This window comes from Triticum urartu, chromosome 6A (genome assembly GCF_056163025.1).
Source record: "Triticum urartu cultivar PI428250 chromosome 6A, HENAU_Tu73, whole genome shotgun sequence".
Classification (NCBI taxonomy): Eukaryota; Viridiplantae; Streptophyta; class Magnoliopsida; order Poales; family Poaceae; genus Triticum; species Triticum urartu.
This window is the reverse complement of record NC_141878.1, coordinates 563479332-563496139: the sequence shown is the minus strand read 5'-3', so window position 1 is coordinate 563496139 and position 16808 is coordinate 563479332.

The window sequence follows — 16808 nt, the reverse complement described above, 5'->3', positions numbered from 1 at the left end:
TTCAATGACAGTTTAGATGTGATAGAGCTCAAAATATCCTACAGCACAGAGTGTGATCCAACATCAGCAAGACAAAAATAATAATGAGAGCATTGGTGGTCGGCTGCAGTTTTTTTTTTAGAGGAAATAGTTTGCTTCAGCTTACATTGGGTAGACTGCTGATTCCAAGCCTGTGTTTCGTTCTCTTGGCAGACGGTCTCTGTGGGCTACCTGGTGGAAATTTCCTCTTGGCATTCGACACTGGGCTACAATGACCTATCCCCATTGTTAAAAACTCGGAAATTGTCCAAAAAGTACCGGAGGTCGATGGATGCTGAAGGGGACTGAACTTGTTAGCTAGGCTGCCTAGAGGAAGGGGGTTGAACCCACCGTAGATGAATCCTGAAGGTCGGGATGATGGCCCCTAGCAGACTCTAGCTGAAGTTGGCAACGAGCGAAGAATGAAAGAGACTGACTGGCAAAGAGTTGAAAAAATAGGATTTCGACGCAATCGCCGCGGCAAGAACAGAATTCTGACTTTTGGATCTGGGCGTTACTGACTGGGAGCCTACGTGGCGGGGATGCGCGGGGTTACCGTACGCCGTGGGGCTCCGGCGACGAGGAACCGACGCGGCCGTCAGAGGGGCGTGAAGGGTAAAATCGATGGTGCGGCCACGGACGGGAAACAGAGGAAGAAGAGGAATAGAATCGCGAGTGAAGCTCGTGGTCGTGTTGGAGCTGGACCTTTTTTTTCCTTCGAGGGAAAGAAAAAGGAAAACTTTTTGACCAGCTCGGCGGAAATAAGGCCCACGAGGGCCTAGAAAATTGGCATCTAAAAAAACATGCTTTCGTTGTTTGAGCGCGAGCATAACTCTTCCTACTTAAAAATTTCCTCCTTTCTCAAAAAGGAAAAGTTAAAAGTCTCTTCCTATCCTACTTGCTACTATATTTTTTCACGAAAAAAACTTCCATCCATTCTTGTAATTTTTTGTTGATAACTTATCAAGCTGATCGCAAACATCATGACGATACAAAAAACACAAGAAAGTGACACAAAATACATCCATATTCTTACACAAATTAGCAGCATTTTCTCCCATACTGAGCATCGAAAAGAGAAATTTGAAGACCTTGTTGGCAGCTGTTGTTGTGGAAGAATTTTGCGTAAGGAGGGGTGTGCCACCATTCACCGCCAGCGTGCTCATCGTCAGATTATCGACATTCTGCAGCACGTTACCGACCTACCGCACAGGCCACGATCAACTTGGGCCAGCCCATTACATAGATTTTACCACATTACATAGGTTTTACGTTTCGATTTTGGTTTCCAGCCTATTTTTTTGGCCTATTTTTTCGGTTTTGGGAACCTTCTAGTAGTTTGAACCCTTTTTTATTTTCCATTTTTTTTGCACGTTTACTTTTTTATTTTCTTTCCATTTCCTTTCTCCTATTTATTTTTCTTCCCTATTACGTTTTATTTTCGTTTTTCCCAATTTTCAATTTTATTTCTATTTTTAAAATACGTTTGTGCTTTTTTAAAAAAATCCTAAATTTCCAAAATTGTTACTGTTTTCATAAATTGTTAAAAACTTCAAAAGAAGTTCCTGTTTTCGAAATTTTCTCACAAATTCAAAAAATGTTTATTTTTTGAAAAATCTTCTGGAATTTTAAAAATATTCGTGATTTTCAAAAGTTGTTCACATGTTAAAAAATGTTCCTATTTTCAAATTTTGTTCACAAATTGAAAAGATGCCCGGATCTCAAAAATTGTTCACAGATCCAAAAAAGTTTGGTATTTCTACATTTTATTCGGTGTTCAATATTTTTCCCATTTTTAAAAAAACTGTGTTTTAAAAAAAGATTGGAATCTTAAAAAATGGTAATCATTTTTTAAACTGTTTGAGATTTCAAAAATTGTTCTTGTTTTGTCAAAAAATGTTTAAATTCCAAAGTTCTTCACATTTTTCAAAGTTATTTAAAATTTCATAAAATATTTGAGTTTTCAAACATATTCGGCACTACAAAAATATTGACTTTTTTCATGAAATGTTTCAAAAAAAATTCCAAAAATGCTTTCAAATATGAATATTGCTAAGTGTTCTTATATATCTCGCGCTTTCTATCAACACCGGTTATGGTCAGGTCGAGTGGCTAGTAGCACGCGTCAGGAGTGCTAGGTCACGAGTTCTCGCAAGCTCACTCATTTTCTACGAAGAGATAGCGAGGCATGACACGGCACGACCAACACTTTTGTTTTCATCTTCTAATTTGTATCGGTACTAATTCATGTATTTTGAAAAATCATGTTAGAAATTACAGCATATAATTCTATCTTATATATTTAGTGATGTACTACTTTAGTATTAAAATTTAGTCTGTCCGTTGCCTTACATTTAGACCAGGCCTGTATAAGGCCATCGAGACAACCTTGTCCATCAAGCTCCCATTGTGCATTTGTAAGACCATCGAGACCTTCATGTTCACCGTGCCTTGCATTTTGCTCGCTTCAACCACTGATCACCGCCATTGACCTCTCCATTTCATGATCAACGCCTCCCCCGTCCCTTGTGTGCCTGTCGGTGGACTTCCTCCCCTTGTCCTACGTGGTACCGCTCATCATGCCATAGTGTCATGTTCATGCGCACCAAATATTTGAAATAATTATAGAGCATTTCGCAAGTTGTTTCCGCAAGTAAAACACCCATGTATATTTCAAAGCTTTCGAACTACGACTACATATACGTCACTTGGGTGATCCATGAGTGCGTAGTCGTTACTTTCATGCTTTTGCTACTGCCCAACCACTTGAAAAATTTTGTAGGTGAGGCTGAGTCTAGAACAAGCAGGGCGATAGGTAGACCTGGCCATGGGCTATCCGGGCCGACCCGACCTAGCTTGCCCACTGGCCGAGCTTAGGCCTGAGATCTAAGCACGACGCCCAGGCCGGGCTTGGGCCTGACATATTTCTGATTTAGGGAAGGGCCTGGGCCTGATATTTAGGCCCGACGCCCAGGCCGGTCCGGGCCTAGGCCTAGTTTTTTTGCAACGGGCTTTTGTTTGGCCTGACCCAACATTTGGCCCGGTATAGCGACAGGGACGCCATGACATCACCGGCAGGGGCGAGGCAGAGACTTGACAAGTGTAGGTGCGGGGTGGGGTGGGGTGCGGGAGAAGTACCGGGGTTAGAGGGATGGCCGCGCAGAGCAGGGGAGCGTCTTACGAAGGGTGGTGCTGCGGTTAATTTGACTGAACTAAAAAATTCATCAGGTGACTAGTAGATAGTCGGCCCCTTTTGTTTCAGCAAAGGCTAGTTGCAAAATTAAGCATTCCAGCTAATTGCAGCGCACCATTGTACGGGAGTCGAGAGGCGGGAAAACGTCATCCCGGTAGTTCTTTTCAACAACGTCTTTTTTTTGGCGGGACGATAATATAGTCTTTATCCCGACGACTGCGATTGGATATAGCGCGGTGCGATATTTCTTCCTGAAACCTCCTCCCCACGCTGACACGCACGCACGGTCAAGCCTTCTGTCTTCGTTCCCTTGCCATTCACCCACCGATCGGCCGACGGCGACGGCGACCGCGACCGCTGCGTGCCGGGCCATGTATCGGTAACGGTGGGTGGTCGACATTGGTGGCCGCGCATGCATGTCTCCGTTCGCCCTTTGCCGTGGACGTCTCGGCATGTGCCTGGCTCGAGAAAGCGGCCCTTCCTTCCACGGCTCGATCACTCGGCTGTGCGGTGCGTTGGCGGTTGCGGGTGCATGCAGGTGGTACCGGCCGACCTCATCGGCCGGCCGGAGTAGCAGAATCGATCACTGCAACCGTTCGACGCACGTAAGACTAAGATGCCGCGTACTGTTGCGTCCTTCACCGTCGGCCGGACGCCTGCCGCAGCGGACACGAGAGGTTCCAGAAGCAAGGCAGAGGAAACACACGAGCAGTGACACCGAAGCTACCATGCTAGTAGTATATTAAGGAAGGCAGTAGAACTATCTGTGACCGACATGTCGAGTTTCGCTATCTCGGTGGTGCTTTCTGCGACAAAGATTTGGTCGCGTGGAAAAGTTGTCTTAAATCGAGAGGTTCCTGTACCGCCTCTTTAATTGTGACGCAAGGGCATCTAGTACTGCTGAATGCTGGATCCCGGCCTCTTCCCCTTTTGTCTTTATTTACTGATGAATGGAAGCTGGATCTGAGTTTGGTCATGCTACGGCCTACGGGTAATAGGGTATGGAGGAGGAGTCGGAAAATAACAACGAGGAGGTACCACGAAGATCACCAATATATCTGCATGATGGTCGATGGGTAGGCAACCGGCCGGCCGGAGCTGATGGAAATTTAAAAAAAAAAATGCTGTAGACGCACCAGAACTGCTCCTTTTTCAGGTTCTTTTTATTTGTTCTGATTGATTGACGTGCAAGTGCAAGGTGCCTCGCTTAGATACATATAGGAACAAACTGCAGAGTTTCCCGCGAAGGTGTGCGGGACAGCATGAGCAACCAGATCCAGATGTCTGCGAAGCTTGTGTCTCCATGCGACCACGTATCTAGGACGTCCCAAATCGGGAACGCAGCCCGTGTTCCGCGTTTTCATTGCCCGACGGCGCCTCCGCGGCACTAAGGGCATCTCCAGCCGTGTTCTCAGGAAGGCCTTCTCAGGCGTTTTTTTGTACCGGCGTCGAAAAAACGGCCACACCCTCAGGAGCCCGATTTTCGTCGGCCTGGACCGAAAATAGCGTCGGCGGACCCAGGCCGAACCCGGCGCGCTGGGGGCGCCCGGGGACGCCGGGACGAACTGTTTTGGCGCGAAAAAGCCGCGGGCCAGCCGCGTCAGGGACACGGCGGCTCGTCTCCCCCCCAACTGCCTCGGTTCCCGCGGGGAATCAATGGCAAAGCTGCCGCCGGTCAGCCTTGCCATTGATTCCTCACGGGCGGCGCGTCTCGGGACGGCGCGCCGACGCCTCCCCTCCCTCGCGCGCGTACACACGGCGCGGAGCGGCTATAAAAGCCGGCGGTTCTCGCCGGTGCTCACACCAGACTCGTCCCTCGCCGTCGCCCAGCCCCTCTCTCTCCGTTTCCGTCTTCCTCTCCCGAGCGCCACCGGCAGCCCCTCTCTCTCCCTCTCTACCACCGCCGAGCCCGTCGCCATGGCAGAGCGCTTCCCCGGAGACGAGGCGGCGGCGAACGGCTTCGGCCGGCGTTCGCTCCACGCACAGGAGTCCTGGCTCCTGTTCCAGGCGAACATCCCGGCGCCGTTGGACATGCGCGCCGGGCCGACGGGGTGGCAGCTCAGCGACGGGGGAGTGCCCGTTCCCCCGTTACCCGACGCCGTGACGAAGCCCACGTACTTCGCCGAGGAGGTCGAGGTCGCGCGCGCCTCCCTGACCGACGACGAGCGCTCCCTCCCCCAGTACGCCGCCGACAATCACGCGGCTTGGGCGGCGTACTTCCAGCGCCGCCAGCAGCAGCGCCTGGCCTCCACCAACGATGCGCCGGTGGTCGGCGGCGTGAAGAACAGCGTGGGGCGCCACCTGTGGTGGGGCATCCCGGGCCGCACGCTGGAGGGCGTGCTGACGCACCTCGACGGCGGCAACAACCCGCCGTTGACCTATCCTGCGACGGGGGCCGCCCCGTCGCAACACCGACGCGCATGGGCGCCAAGGAGGTTCGCCTCCTCCTCGTCTTCCTCCTCTCGCTCATCTTCCCACTCCTCCGGTTCTCCGGCGCTTCTCGGCGTCAAGGCCGAGCCCGCGGCGGAGACGCCAATCGGTTGGCGCACTCGCAGCGTCGGCATCGTCATCAACGAGGGTGGCCGGCGCGCCCCTCCTCGTCGGCTCCTCCGCGCTTCATCAAGCCGAAGATGGAGCCGGGGCTGGCGCCGGTGAAGACGGAGCCGGGGCTGGCGCCGGTGGAGGCGGAGTTCGACGACGACGACGCGGCCCTAGAATGGGCGCGCCAGGACTCCATTGCGATGGAGAAGGCGCACCGGGAGAAGGAGAAGGAGCGCCAGCGCGCCGCCCTGTGCCGCTTCGAGGAGCGCCGACGCGGCCGCGTTGAAGACGGGGTCGTCGTCTTATGCGACAGCGACGACGACGACGACGCGCCGCCGCCAGTCCGCCATGGTGACGCCGGGCAGGGGTCCAGCAGGGGCGCCCGCGTCAAGGAGGAGAAGGCCGACGACGACGATGGCGGCGACGGCGACGACGACTTCAACCCTTTTCTTTTTTAGATTAGGTTAATGTAATGAAAATGCGCGAATTTCATCGAAATTTGCCATGTTTGGCCGAAATTTAACTAGTTTTTATCATAACTTCGCCGAACGGTCCTTTTTTTAATACGCGCCTGGGGGCGGCCCTGGGGACCGACTCGCTCCCAGGGCCATTTTTTGCGCCGGCTCACCCCCAGACGGCGCTTTTAGACGCCCCCTGGGGGGCCAACGGCTGGAGATGCCCTAACTTTGGCGCATCGGCACATGGGTCGGGTCGGGGTAGCCACTGCCGCATCACATGGATGGGTAGCGCAGCGCCGGGCAAATGCAACTAACCAACAACGTCAAAGCGATTTCGAGCTGAATGCATACCACAGTCCAGTCAAGAGTCGAGGCGACGACGACGACTGGCACGTAAAGCATCGGCACCAGCCATGGCGACTGCAGCCGCCTAGATGCTCCCGGTGGGTCACTCCTTCCACTAGCTCGCTGCAAGCCACCTTCCTGCATGTGATGGGTTCTGATGGCGCGGGCCGGCCGAGAGAGGTGGCTTCTCTTCTGTCTAGCTATCTCACTCGCTGCGGTGGCCCGGCCGGCACGGCATTGCGTGGTGGGCGAATTTGCCGGACAGGCGAAGGCACGGCTGGAACATTTCAAAGTTCCAGCTGTACCGCAAAGGGAAGTGCTGACATCAGATTTTGGCATGACAAAACATGTAATTAAGAGGAACTCAAATGAAAAAGCTCTGTATCATCGAAATGAAGAATTTTGACGTATGGGTCATCGCCGTCTGATTTCATCCTGTTAGGTTTCGTAGTAATTTCAAAAAAAATTCCTACGCACACGCAAGATCATGCTGATGCATAGCAATGAGAGGGGGAGAGTGTGATCTACGTACCCTTGTAGATCGACAACGGAAGTGTTAACTTGGTTGATGTAGTCGTACGTCTCCACGGCCTGACCGATCAAGCACCGAAACTACGGCACCTCCGAGTTCTAGCACCGTTCAGCTCGATGACGATCCCCGGACTCCGATCCAGCAAAGTGTCGGGGAAGAGTTCCGTCAGCACGACGGCGTGGTGACGATCTTGATGTACTACCGTCGCAGGGCTTCGCCTAAGCACCGCTACAATATTATCGAGGACTATGGTGGAAGGGGGCACCGCACACGGCTAAGAATATGATCACGTGGATCAACTTGTGTCTCTAGGGGTGCCCCTTGCCTCCGTATATAAAGGCTCAAAGGGGGAGGCGGCCATCATAGGGCGCGCCAGGAGGAGTCCTACTCCTTCCGGGAGTAGGACTCCCCCCCTTTCCTAGTTGGAATAGGATTCGTGAAGGTGGGAAAGAGAGAGAGAAGGAAGGGGGGCGCCGGCCCATCCCTGGCCACCTCTCCTATCTCCCACTAAGACCCACTAAGGCTCATATACCTCCCGGGGGGTTCCGGTAACCTCCCGGTAATCCGGTAAAATCCCGATTTCACCCGGAACGCTTCCGATATCCAAATATAGGCTTCCCATATATCAATCTTTATGTCTCGACCATTTCGAGACTCCTCGTCATGTCCGTGATCACATCCGGGACTCCGAACAAACTTCGGTACATCAAAATGCATAAACTCATAATATAATTGTCATCGTAACCTTAAGCGTGCGGACCCTACGGGTTCGAGAACAATGTAGACATGACCGAGACACGTCTCCGGTCAATAACCAATAGCGGAACCTGGATGCTCATATTGGCTCCTACATATTCTACGAAGATCTTTTATCGGTCAGACCGCATAACAATATACGTTGTTCCCTTTGTCATCGGTATGTTACTTGCCCGAGATTCGATCGTCGGTATCCAATACCTAGTTCAATCTCGTTACCGGCAAGTCTCTTTACTCGTTCCGTAATACATCATCCCGCAACTAACTCATTAGTTGCAATGCTTGCAAGGCTTCAGTGATGTGCATTACCGAGAGGGCCCAGAGATACCTCTCCGACAATCGGAGTGACAAATCCTAATCTCGAAATACGCCAACCCAACATGTACCTTTGGAGACACCTGTAGAGCTCCTTTATAATCACCCAGTTACTTGTGACGTTTGGTAGCACACAAAGTGTTCCTCCGGCAGACGGGAGTTGCATAATCTCATAGTTATAGGAACATGTATAAGTCATGAAGAAAGCAATAGCAACATACTAAACGATCGGGTGCTAAGCTAATCGAATGGGTCATGCCAATCAGATCATTCAAATAATGATGTGATCCCGTTAATCAAATGACAACTCTTTGTCCATGGTTAGGAAACATAACCATCTTTGATTAACGAGCTAGTCAAGTAGAGGCATACTAGTGACACTATGTTTGTCTATGTATTCACACATGTATTACGTTTCCGATTAATACAATTCTAGCATGAATAATAAACTTTTATCATGATATAAGGAAATAAATAATAACTTTATTATTGCCTCTAGGGCATATTTCCTTCAGTCTCCCACTTGCACTAGAGTCAATAATCTAGATTATACTGTAATGATTCTAACACCCATGGAGTCTTGGTGCTGATCATGTTTTGCTCGTGGAAGAGGCTTAGTCAACGGGTCTGCTACATTCAGATCCGTATGTATCTTGCAAATCTCTATGTCTCCCACCTGGACTAGATCCCGGATGGAATTGAAGCGTCTTTTGATGTGCTTGGTTCTTTTGTGAAATCTGGATTCCTTCGCCAAGGCAATTGCACCAGTATTGTCACAAAAGATTTTCATTGGACCCGATGCACTAGGTATGACACCTAGATCGGATATGAATTCCTTCATCCAGAATCCTTCGTTTGCTGCTTTCGAAGCAGCTATGTACTCCGCTTCACATGTAGATCCCGCCACGACGCTTTGTTTAGAACTGCACCAACTGACAGCTCCACCGTTTAATGTAAACACGTATCCGGTTTGCGATTTAGAATCGTCCGGATCAGTGTCAAAGCTTGCATCCACGTAACTGTTTACGATGAGCTCTTTGTCACCTCCATATACGAGAAACATATCCTTAGTCCTTTTAAGCTACTTCGGGATGTTCTTGACCGCTCTCCAGTGATCCACTCCTGGATTACTTTGGTACCTCCCTGCTAGACTTATAGCAAGGCACACATCAGGTCTGGTACACAGCATTGCATACATGATAGAGCCTATGGCTGAAGCATAGGGAACATCTTTCATTTTCTCTCTATCTTCTGCAGTGGTCGGGCATTGAGTCTGACTCAACTTCACACCTTGTAACACAGGTAAGTACCCTTTCTTTGCTTGATCCATTTTGAACTTCTTCAAAACTTTGTCAAGGTATGTGCTTTGTGAAAGTCCAATTAAGCGTCTTAATCTATCTCTATAGATCTTAATGCCTAATATGTAAGCAGCTTCACCGAGGTCTTTCATTAAAAAACTCTTATTCAAGTATCCCTTTATGCTATCCAGAAATTCTATATCATTTCCAATCAGTAATATGTCATCCACATATAATATCAGAAATGCTACAGAGCTCCCACTCACTTTCTTGTAAATACAGGCTTCTCCGAAAGTCTGTATAAAACCAAATGCTTTGATCACACTATCAAAGCGTTTATTCCAACTCTGAGGGGCTTGCACCAGTCCATAAATGGATCGCTGGAGCTTGCACACTTCGTTAGCTCCCTTTGGATCAACAAAACCTTCTGGTTGCATCATATACAACTCTTCTTCCAGAAATCCATTCAGGAATGCAGTTTTAACATCCATCTGCCAAATTTCATAATCATAAAATGCGGCAATTGCTAACATGATTCGGACAGACTTAAGCATCGCTACGGGTGAGAAGGTCTCATCGTAGTCAATCCCTTGAACTTGCCGAAACCCTTTTGCGACAAGTCAACCTTTGTAGACAGTAATATTACCGTCGGCGTCAGTCTTCTTCTTGAAGATCCATTTATTCTCAATTGCTTGCCGATCATTGGGCAAGTCAACCAAAGTCCACACTTTGTTCTCGTACATGGATCCCATCTCAGATTTCATGGCTTCAAGCCATTTTGCGGAATCTGGGCTCACCATCGCTTCTTCATAGTTCGTAGGTTCATCATGATCTAGTAGCATGAATTCCAGAACAGGATTACCGTACCACTCTGGCGCGGATCTCACTCTGGTTGATCTACGAGTTTCAGTAGTATCTTGTTCTGAAGTTTCATGATCATTATCATTAGCTTCCTCACTAATTGGTGTAGGTGTCACAGAAACAGTTTTCTGTGATGCACTACTTTCCAATAAGGGAGCAGGTACAGTTACCTCGTCAAGTTCTACTTTCCTCCCACTCACTTATTTCGAGAGAAACTCCTTCTCCAGAAAGTTTCCGAACTTAGCAACATAAGTCTTGCCTTCGGATCTGTGATAGAAGGTGTATCCAATAGTCTCCTTTGGATATCCTATGAAGACACATTTCTCCGATTTGGGTTCGAGCTTATCAGGTTGAAGCTTTTTCACATAACCATCGCAACCCCAAACTTTCAGAAACGACAACTTTGGTTTCTTGCCAAACCATAGTTCATAAGGCGGCGTCTCAACGGATTTTGATGGTGCCCTATTTAACGTGAATGCGGCCATCTCCAAAGCATAACCCCAAAACGATAGCCTTAAATCAGTAAGAGACATCATAGATCGCACCATATCTAGTAAAGTACGATTACGACGTTCGGACACACCATTACGCTGTGGTGTTCCGGGTGGCGTGAGTTGCGAAACTATTCCGCATTGTTTCAAATGTACACCAAACTCGTAACTCAAATATTCTCCTCCACGATCAGATCGTAGAAACTTTATTTTCTTGTTACGATGATTTTCAACTTCACTCTGAAATTCTTTGAATTTTTCAAACGTTTCAGACTTATGTTTCATTAAGTACATATACCCATATCTGCTTAAGTCATCTGTGAAGGTGAGAAAATAACGATATCCACCACGAGCCTCAATATTCATCGGACCACATACATCTGTATGTATGATTTCCAACAAATCTGTTGCTCTCTCCATAGTACCGGAGAACGGCGTTTTAGTTATCTTGCCCATGAGGCACGATTCGCAAGTACCAAGTGATTCATAATCAAGTGGTTCCAAAAGTCCATCAGTATGGAGTTTCTTCATGCGCTTTACACCGATATGACCTAAACGGCAGTGCCACAAATAAGTTGCACTATCATTATCAACTCTGCATCTTTTGGCTTCAACATTATGAATATGTGTGTCACTACTATCGAGATTCAATAAGAATAGACCATTCTTTAAGGGTGCATGACCATAAAAGATATTACTCATATAAATAGAACAACCATTATTCTCTGATTTAAATGAATAACCGTCTCGCATCAAACATGATCCAGATATAATGTTCATGCTTAACGCTGGCACCAAATAACAATTATTTAGGTCTAATATTAATCCCGAAGGTAGATGTAGAGGTAGCGCGCCGACCGCGATCACATCGACTTTGGAACTGTTTCCCACGCGTATTGTCACCTCGTCCTTAGCTAATCTTCGCTTAATCCGTAGTCCCTGTTTCGAGTTGCAAATATTAGCAACAGAAGCAGTTTCAAATACCCAGGTGCTACAGCGAGCATTAGTAAGGTACACATCAATAACATGTATATCACATATACCTTTGTTCACCTTGCCATCCTTCTTATCCGCCAAATACTTGGGGCAGTTCCGCTTCCAGTGACCAGTCTGCTTGCAGTAGAAGCACTCTGTTTCAGGCTTAGGTCCAGACTTGGGTTTCTTCTCTTGAGCAGCAACTTGCTTGATGTTCTTCTTGAAGTTCCCCTTCTTCTTCCGTTTGCCCTTTTCTTGAAACTAGTGGTCTTGTTGACCATCAACACTTGATGCTCCTTCTTGATTTCTACCTCCATAGCTTTCAGCATTGCGAAGAGCTCGGGAATAGTCTTATTCATCCTTTGCATATTATAGTTCATCACGAAGCTCTTGTAGCTTGGTGGAAGTGATTGGAGAATTCTATCAATGACGCTATCATCCGGAAGATTAACTCCCAGTTGAATCAAGTGATTACAATACCCAGACATCTTGAGTATATGCTCACTGACAGAACTGTTCTCCTCCATCTTGCAGCTATAGAACTTATTGGAGACTTCATATCTCTCAATCCGGGCATTTGCTTGAAATATTAACTTCAATTCCTGGAACATCTCATATGCCCCATGATGTTCAAAACGTCGTTGAAGTCCCGGTTCTAAGTCGTAAAGCATGGTACATTGAACTATCGATTAGTCATCAGCTTTGCTCTGCCAGACGTTCATAACATCTGGTGTTGCTCCAGCAGCAGGCCTGTCACCCAGCGGTGCTTCCAGGACGTAATTTTTCTGTGCAGCAATGAGGATAATCCTCAAGTTACGGACCCAGTCCGTGTAATTGCTACCATCATCTTTCAACTTTGCTTTCTCAAGGAACGCATTAAAATTCAACGGAACAATAGCACGGGCCATCTATCTACAATCAAACATACATAAGCAAGATACTATCAGGTACTAAGTTCATGATAAATTTAGGTTCAATTAATCATATTACTTAAAGAACTCCCACTTAGATAGACATCCCTCTAATCCTCTAAGTGATTACGTGATCCAAGTCAACTAAACCATGTGCGATCATCCCGTGAGATGGAGTAGTTTCATTGGTGAACATCACTATGTTGATCATATCTACTATATGGTTCACGCTCGACCTTTCGATCTCCATGTTCCAAGGCCATATCTGTATATGCTTGGCTCGACAAGTATAACCTGAGTATTCTGCGTGTGCAACTATTTTGCACCCGTTGTATTTGAACATAGAGCCTATCACACCTGATCATCACGTGGTGTCACAGCACGAAGAACTTTCGCAACGGTGCATACTCAGGGAGAACACTTCTTGATAATTAGTGAGAGATCATCTTATAATGCTACCGTCAATCAAAGCAAGATAAGATGCATAAAAGATAAATATCACATGCAATCAATATAAGTGATATGATATGACCATCATCATCTTGTGCTTGTGATCTCCATCCTCAAAGCACCGTCGTGATCACCATCGTCACCGGCGCGACACCTTGATCTCCATCGTAGCATCGTTATCGTCTCGCCAATCTCATGCTTCCACGACTATCGCTACCGCTTAGTGATAAAGTAAAGCATTACAGCGCGATTGCATTGCATACAATAAAGCGACAACCATATGGCTCCTGCTAGTTGCTGATAACTCGGTAACAAAACATGATCATCTCATACAATAAAATTTAGCATCATGTCTTGACCATATCACATCACAACATGCCCTGCAAAAACAAGTTAGACGTCCTCTACTTTGTTGTTGCAAGTTTTACGTGGCTGCTACGGGCTTAAGCAAGAACCAATCTTACCTACGCATCAAAACCACAACGATAGTTTGTCAAGTTGGTGCTGTTTTAACCTTCGCAAAGACCGGGCGTAGCCACACTCGGTTCAACTAAAGTTGGAGAAACTGTCACCCGTTAGCCACCTTTGTGCAAAGCACGTCGGGAGAACCGGTCTCGCGTAAGCGTGCGCGTAATGTCGGTCCGGGCCGCTTCGTCCAACAATACCGCCGAACCAAAGTATGACATGCTGGTAAGCAGTATGACTTATATCGCCCACAACTCACTTGTGTTCTACTCGTGCATATAACATCAACACATAAAACCTAGGCTCTGATACCACTGTTAGGTTTCGTAGTAATTTCAAAAAAATTCCTACACACACCCAAGATCATGGTGATGCATAGCAACGAGAGGGGGAGAGTGTGATCTACGTACCCTTGTAGATCGACAACGGAAGCGTTAACTTGGTTGATGTAGTCGTACGTCTCCACGGCCCGACCGATCAAGCACCGAAACTACGGCACCTCCGAGTTTTAGCACACGTTCAGCTCGATGACGATCCCCGGACTCCGATCCAGCAAAGTGTCGGGGAAGTGTTTCGTCAGCACGACGGCGTGGTGACGATCTTGATGTACTACCGTCGCAGGGCTTCGTCTAAGCACCGCTACAATATTATCGAGGACTATGGTGGAAGGGGGCACCGCACACGGCTAAGAATATGATCACGTGGATCAACTTGTGTCTCTAGGGGTGCCCCTTGCCTCCGTATATAAAGGCTCAAAGGGGGGGCGGCCATCATAGGGCGCGCCAGGAGGAGTCCTACTCCTTCCAGGAGTAGGACTCCCCCCTTTCCTAGTTGGAATAGGATTCGTGAAGGGGGGAAAGAGAGAGAGAAGGAAGGGGGGCGCCGGCCCCCTCTCTCCTTGTCCTATTCGGACTAAGGGGGGGAGGGGCGCGCGGCCCATCCCTGGCCACCTCTCCTATCTCCCACTAAGACCCACTAAGGCTCATATACCTCCCGGGGGGTTCCGGTAACCTCCCGGTAATCCGGTAAAATCCCGATTTCACCCGGAACGCTTCCGATATCCAAATATAGGCTTCCAATATATCAATCTTTATGTCTCGACCATTTCGAGACTCCTCGTCATGTCCGTGATCACATCCGGGACTCCGAACAAACTTCGGTACATCAAAATGCATAAATTCATAATATAATTGTCATCGTAACCTTAAGCGTGCGGACCCTACGGGTTCGAGAACAATGTAGACATGACCGAGACACGTCTCCGGTCAATAACCAATAGCGGAACCTGGATGCTCATATTGGCTCCTACATATTCTACGAAGATCTTTTATCGGTCAGACCGCATAACAATATACGTTGTTCCCTTTGTCATCGGTATGTTACTTGCCCGAGATTCGATCGTCGGTATCCAATACCTAGTTCAATCTCGTTACCGGCAAGTCTCTTTACTCGTTCCGTAATACATCATCCCGCAACTAACTCATTAGTTGCAATGCTTGCAAGGCTTCAGTGATGTGCATTACCGAGAGGGCCCAGAGATACCTCTCCGACAATCGGAGTGACAAATCCTAATCTCGAAATACGCCAACCCAACATGTACCTTTGGAGACACCTGTAGAGCTCCTTTATAATCACCCAGTTACGTCGTGACGTTTGGTAGCACACAAAGTGTTCCTCCGGCAAACGGGAGTTGCATAATCTCATAGTCATAGAAACATGTATAAGTCATGAAGAAAGCAATAGCAACATACTAAACGATCGGGTGCTAAGCTAATGGAATGGGTCATGTCAATCAGATCATTCAACTAATGATGTGATCCCGTTAATCAAATGACAACTCTTTGTTCATGGTTAGGAAACATAACCATCTTTGATTAACGAGCTAGTCAAGTAGAGGCATACTGGTGACACTATGTTTGTCTATGTATTCACACATGTATTATGTTTCCGGTTAATACAATTCTAGCATGAATAATAAACTTTTATCATGATATAAGGAAATAAATAATAACTTTATTATTGCCTCTAAGGCATATTTCCTTTACATCCCTAGGGTCGAAGTTGCACTCGGAGTACTGTTCGACATATTACGCCTCCAAGACGACCTTAGATGAAAATGCGCTTTATGGAACGTCTGCATCTTCATCGAGATCGATTTTGATATTTGAATCATCTCGATCCTATGTGTAAAAAGTGGTGCTCAGCACAAGACATGTGTTTAACCCATGTCTGATATGTGGCGTGAGTGGTCATCTATTTTGCGCAAGTGATTTGGCCCTCAAAGTCGCAACAAATCAAAAAACATTTAACATGAAAATTGTCCGTCGTCTGCATCCGAGGTTGTATGCGGTATGTGGGTCCTAAAAACAAAACAGCTATCTCAGACCTATCTAAGTTCGAATTCGGTTAATTTTGAAATGATTTGAACGGGATTTGAAATCCTTTTCTTATATGGAAAGTCCAGCCAACTCATAAATAGATAAGAGATGATGACCGACAGAAGAACGCATAATCGACCACCGCCTTTTATCTTTTCTTTTCTCCTTTACCCTAGTTATTCTTCTTCTTGTTCTTCATTGTTCCTCTTGTTGCAAGGCACTGATGCATGAGGCCCTAGGGCTAATCAGGTCGACCTAGGGCAACTCATAGTAGCCGCGCGCCCAGACGGGTCAGTCCCGGGTATATGGGGTTTCCGGTCTACGAAAACGCTTGACGGGTTTGTTGCGACGTGAACTGTGGTGCTCACCCCCGACGTCGTCGAGGGTACACACTTTTTGAAGACTCCGCCAAGAACAAGTGCACGCATGTGGTACGGCCGACCTCATCGACCGATCGCAGTAGAAGAGCCGATCACTGCAAAGGTTTTGAATGCTGGATCCCGGCCTCTTCCCTTTTTGTCTTTATATTTACTGGAAGCTGGATCTGAGATTGATCATGCTTACGGCCTACGGGTAGGGCAGGGAGGAGTCGAAAAATGATACGGAGTACCACTAATGAGGAGGTACCACGAAGATCACCAATATATATCTGCACGATTGCCTCTGCCCAATTGGAGTCTGATCTCACAGTTTGTCCTGGGGCCTTGGCTTTCGTCGCACGCACGACTGACGTACGACTGCCTTTCCAGCTGCGGCGAATTGGCGACAATTTGGTGGCCGGGGCTTGATGATCGATCGGGCAGGCAACCGGCCGGACCTGA